Genomic DNA, 6,000 nt, shown 5'->3' with positions numbered 1-6,000 from the left:
CCAACTGTTTCAATTCTTGACCCCCCAAAGACCCCCTGACCCGCCAGCTGCTGTGACAAATTGTTCAAGAAAACCATAAATATATATTCATTTTTTTTTTTTTTTTTTTTTTATATATATTTTTTTTTTTTTTTTTTTTTTTATATATATTTTTTTTTTTTTTTTTTTTTTTAAAGAAAAAACTCATAACCAAATGTAGGGCGGGAGGGAGGGAACTTCTACCAACAGGGAAAATTCTGGAATGATTTCCCAACAGCCTGTGCAACATCCCAACCCTTTCCTGCTCCACCCACACACCTGACCTGCTCCTCCAATAAGGTAAGCTGCCCTTTTTCCCCCTAACTAACTCAGTAAAAACTTAACCCTTGCCGACCTGTTCCTCCCATAGTCATGCCGACCCTCCGTCTAGATTTTCCTCCGGGTCGCACTTGACTATAGGATTCGTCAACTGCGGTCTTACATTTATCTTATAACTATAATAACCACACAACGCTGCGTGACATGGGTTTTAATGGCCACAACAGCCTTTTATTAACCAAAATAAATATAACCATAAACATAACAATTCTTAACACCAGGAGGGGGTCTTTGGGGTCCCATTTTGCTCAATAACCACTGTGACCTCAGCTGTGCCCCAGCCGGCTCGAGGACATTGCGACTTTCCAAATTTCTCTTTCCCTTGGGACCTAAGTCCTGGGAGAACCACCAACAACAAACCAAGGTGGGATCCCATACCCTGTATGGGTCCCCCAAAATTTAACCAACTGTTTCAATTCTTGACCCCCCAAAGACCCCCTGACCCGCCATGCGAGCTTGAGTGACACCTCACTAAAGCGAGTCCCTCCACACCTGCAGAGCCCTCTGCACCCCTTCCTGCAATCCTAAAAACCAAAAATCGGTTCCAACCGCATTCAGATGTACACCGTCATCCCTCCAATACCTAATAGATAGGTCTTCTAGATCCCGATGGCGAACCACCACACCCCCAAGGCGAGACACAAAACGCCCAATCTCCCTGTTGGCCTTTATCCGTGCTTTATTCAAGCGTTCAACGGAACGCGCATGTCGCCAAGTGTGTCGTGCCACTATGTCGGACCACACTATGACGACCCCAGGGAAGTCCCGCATCAGTCGCAGAATGTCAAACTTTACATCCCGAACAATGTCCCTAGCTGCCCGGACCCCCATATCATTCCCTCCCACGGAGAGCACCAATACATCAGGGGGCCTGTCCACTCTAGAGTAATAGTGGAATTCCGGAAGAACCCGTCCCCACATCATGCCTCTAACCCCCAACCATTTGCATACTGCTTCACTCCGGGGAACTCCAAGCTGTCTCCCTTCGGGCCGCGCATCTGCTCTGATCGCCCCCCAGAAGACATAAGAGTCGCCCAGAATCCACACCAGGCCTTGAGGAAAACCTGTAACAGACAACCAAAGAAAACATATAGCCCAAAACATAACTCCAACAGATCAATAACATCATGAAAAAACATTATAGCATGTGCGGACGTACATAAATTTTAAAACGATCAGATTCCCATCTCCCTATGCGCATAACCATCTGTGGACTCAAACCCCAACGAGCTGCCTCCGTAGCTGCCCCTACCCTAAAAGAATGAGTGTTAAATTGAGCGGCTGGCATTCCAACCTTCAACAAGCAGCGCTTAAAAATTGCCACGAACTGGAAACGCGACAAGGATGAACCATCCTCGTGCTGTAAAAAAGGCCCTTGCACGCCCTTCCGAACCTGAGCGAAGCGCTGAACAGAACGTACCGGACACACTGCCTCCGGAAGCACCTTAAATAATGTCACATAAACCCCCTTGCCCAATTGATCAGTTTTAGATCTACTGATCAGGAGCTGAACGCTATCCGTATTGATCTGTACCTCCGAAAACAACAAACCCCCCACACCGCGTTTAGTTTTGCTCACCAGCTCCCCAATCCTCAAGGCTCCAAAGAAAGCCAAAGAAAAAGCTGCCGTAAAAAGTTGAACCTCATAAGGCGAGGAACAAACCCTGGGCAAGATTCCTACCATATCCTGTAGCAGCCCAAAGGACACTGGGCGCCTGGTATCTCTTACCACGCGTCCGCGCCGGAAACCCTTCATGGCCTGACGCACCATAAACTCCTTGGTAATATCCCGCAGGCCTTGTAGCTTATAAAGAAAAGCCAACGCAGCCAATCTCCGGTTCATTTTCGACACCGACTCTCCCTTGGAAAACTGCATCCCAATCACGTACAATAACAGTGAGAGCCTGTCCTGATCCGAAACACAACCCCCTACCGAACTTACCAGTTCGTCCCATTCCCGCCAAACCGAAGAGTAAGCCGCCCATGTTCCCGCACTCACCGAACGCTGTACCAAGCCACCAGCTATTCCAATGCCAGTCTCCACAGATGCCTGGGACAAGGAACCGACCTCTGCTCCGCCGCCGGCGCCAGCTTCCGGAACCTGTCCCACTGAAAACGAGACAAGGCATCAGCAATGGAATTCTCCACACCCGGTACATGCACAGCTTTTATAAAACAATTCAAACTCAAACAACGAAGGACCAAAAAACGTAACAAACGCACTACGGGCGGAGACGAGGCAGACAGACTAGACACAACCGCCACCACCCCCATGTTATCACAGTGAAAACAAACTCGCCGATTTTGAAAGCGAGATCCCCAGATGTCCAATGCCACCACAATCGGGAAAAGCTCCAATAGCACCAGATTACTCAAGAAGCCCGCGACACGCCACTCCTCCGGCCATGCCTCCGCACACCATGCCCCTTGACAGTACGCCCCAAAACCCAAACTGCCCGCTGCATCCGTGTACAAATCGAAATCAAAGGCCGATACCACCGGGGGCCATCCACAAGGACCTCCCGTTATAGGTGGCCAGAAACTCCTCCCATACCCGCAGATCTGCCTTGTGTTCGGCCGAAAGCCGAATAAAATGATGTGGCATTCGTACCCCCGAAGTAGCGGCACTCAGGCGACGGCAAAAAATGCGCCCCATCGGCATGATGCGGCAGGCGAAATTAAGCTTCCCCAGCAAAGACTGTAATTGTTTCAGCCTAACTTTCTTCGCCTGTAGGGCCGCCCTCACCAACAATCGCAAGTCCTCCAATTTTGCCGTCGGCAAGCGACACTCCATTGCCTGTGTATCAATAATGATACCCAAGAATTGCATCTCAGTCGACGGCCCTTCCGTCTTTTCCGGCGCGAGAGGAATCCCGAAACGCCGCGCCACGCTTTCCAATGTTCGTAACAAGACCGAACAAACCGTGGATTTTGGGGGGCCAATACAAAGAAAATCATCAAGGTAGTGCAGAACCGAGCGCACTTGTGACTCTTCCCGAACCACCCATTCGACAAAGGTACTAAATGTCTCAAAGTAAGAACAAGAAATAGAACAACCCATGGGAAGACAACGGTCAACAAAAAACTGTCCACCCCAAAAACAACCCAGCAACGGCTGGCTATCCGGATGAACCGGTAATAAACGAAAAGCGGACTCAATGTCCGTCTTAGCCAATAATGCCCCCTGTCCATATCTCTGAACCCAACTAACGGCCGTATCAAACGACGTATAGGACACCGACGTCAAATCAGGCTCAATCGCATCATTTACCGAAGATCCCTTAGGATACGACAAGTGATGAATCAGCCGAAATTTATGTGGTTCCTTCTTAGGTACTACCCCCAAAGGAGACACATGCAACCCAGGTATGGGCGGGCGATCGAACGGGCCAGCCATTCTACCCATCTCCACTTCCTTAGCTAACTTATCCGTCACCACCTGAGGAAACTGAGAAGTAGATTTCAGATTCCTGGGCATAGAATCCCCAGACAAGGGTAGCGAACAGGGAATGCGAAAACCATATGCAAAGCCCTCGGCAAGAAAAATCGCCGCCTCCGTCCTGGGATACCTACTTAGGTACGGCAGCATCTCGGACAGATTTACCGGCGTCCTCCCTTTTTGAAACGGACTCACTAGATTGCAGCTTCCCCTTCTTAAAGCATTTGGCAAAACCGTGAGAGCCTCCGCATCCGGAGCACTCGTGACGGAACCGACAGGACGCGCCAAAGCGGCACGCTCCCTCGTTGAACTGCCAACAGTAGTTTTTACGTTGTGAGGCCGGCTGCCCAGTGCCTGAACCGCCGGCCCCCCCTGGAAAGGGCTGTCCTGAAGCCCGAGCCTGCACCATGAGCTTCATCCAAAGCCCAATATCCTTATGGTCCCATCTTAGCTGAGGCCTGACAGCTTTCCGCTGACGAAACTGTTCGTCATAGCGAAGCCATGCCAGTCCTCCATATACCCTATAAGCCTCCCCAATAGCGTCTAAATAGCAAAAAAGCGGAGAACAATTCTCCGGCTCCTTTTCACCTATGACGCTGGCCAATATCGCAAAGGCTTGCAGCCAGTTAGAAAATGTCCTAGGGATAAGCCGCCAACGCCGCCTCTCCTCCTCCTCCTTTTTACTCTCATCTGCTTTTCCTTTATCTATGTTAAACTTCTCTAGCGGCAAAAGGGAGAATATCTCCACGTATTCCCCCCGCCAAATCCTCTCCCTAACTTCGGGCTTGAGATGTACCCCTAACGGACCCTCGAAGCATACATAAACCTCACCGTGTGCTCTATCACCCAAACGAACCCCATCGTCCCCCGACTCCTTAGCCTTACGCGACTCCGCGCCACTGACCCTCGCCGTCTGAGACGCAGACTCAACTACCGCTGAGGATAATGGGATTACCGTATCCGCTTGTCCTTCCCGCTGGGACGCCGTGCTCACCGCCGGCGGCAGCGTAGAACTACACGCAACAGGGGCATCACAGCCCAATCCATCCGACGTGGTCTCGGCAGGGACCCACGCCCCCGTCGGCCCTGCTACTGGTCCTGAAGGCCCAGGCGGGGCGCAACGGTCCAACAGTTCCCGAAAACCCGCAAAAAATTCCGCCAAACCCGCCACACCAGGTTCCCTCCCCATCTGACCCGCTTGCTCCCTGCCCCGTGACCCCCCCTTTCCACCCTCCGTGAACCCAACACCTTGCCCTACAAAAGTAGCAGAATTAAAATTGGACTCACCAGGCTGCCTGCGCACCGAATCCCGAGCAGCCGCACTTCCGGATCCCAGCTGACTCTGCACGGTAGGGCGCATGGCCGGTGATCGCCCATCGCCGTCATCGCTGGACACCTCGCCGGATTCTGCTGATGACTCACGCACCGACTGTGCCGCAGGCGTCCTTCCCCTCGATTCCTCTTCTTCAGCACGCCCCGGCGTACCCTCATCTTCCTCCGCCTCCATCTGACAGCTGCGGGGTCCGCGTGCACCCCCAACTGTGGAAGGGGGTCGCCGGCCCTTTAATTGAGCTTGGCCACTCCCCCGTGCAGCTGTCACTCTATCTCTGCTTGAAGATGGCTGCAATGTCTGTGTAGAAGCAGCAGAGGGCGCCAACTGCCTTCTGCTGCCTGTTTCTCCAGCCTTCCCACGCCGAGCCGACGCTTCAGCCACAGGAGAGGGAGCTGATCCTCCAGATGACGCTGCCGACGAGCGCAGGTACCGGACCTCCTGGCTCCCACAGTCCGCTCTGCCCACCGATCCAGAAGGGACAGGGCTCCCGCCCCTCCCTGCATCCGACTGTGTCCCTCGCCGAGCCGGCCTCCTGCTAGGCACATCAGCAGGAGAGCCGGCCGTGACATCCTGAATCACTGTAGAGGGGGAGGAGGGGGGAAGAGAGCGCAGCGGCCCCCCCTCCCGCAGGTCCCGCCGATGCTGGGGATTCCTCCCAGGCCCTCTGCTGTGGCCAGAAGCTGATGGCCTAGCAGGGGACACTGAAGGGTTCCGTGTGGAGCTCCCATGCGGCCGCCGGACCCGGGGGGTATGAGAAGGGCTCAAGCGCTCAGGAGGGCGAACCCTCCTAGCGCGCTTAGATGAAGGGGGAGATCCAGGAGGAGAGGGATCAACCCCCGACCCCCCTAACATGCCTAACAATTGTTGTTGG

At 53.1% G+C, this 6,000-nt stretch overlaps 1 protein-coding gene across 1 annotated transcript in view; it reads left to right on the top strand.

Moving 5' to 3' along the window:
- The first annotated feature begins 5,447 nt into the window (after positions 1-5,447).
- DRC4 (dynein regulatory complex subunit 4) overlaps positions 5,448-6,000 on the top strand; it is an 80,777-nt gene continuing 80,224 nt past the window's right edge. The window contains exon 1 of the mRNA XM_073604437.1: positions 5,448-5,555. The gene's annotated coding sequence lies outside the window, so the exon portion shown is untranslated. The remainder of the gene's footprint in view (positions 5,556-6,000) is intronic.

Source organism: Aquarana catesbeiana, linkage group LG11, assembly GCF_042186555.1.
Source record: "Aquarana catesbeiana isolate 2022-GZ linkage group LG11, ASM4218655v1, whole genome shotgun sequence".
Classification (NCBI taxonomy): domain Eukaryota; kingdom Metazoa; phylum Chordata; class Amphibia; order Anura; family Ranidae; genus Aquarana; species Aquarana catesbeiana.
This window is presented reverse-complemented; position numbering and strand designations above follow the sequence as displayed.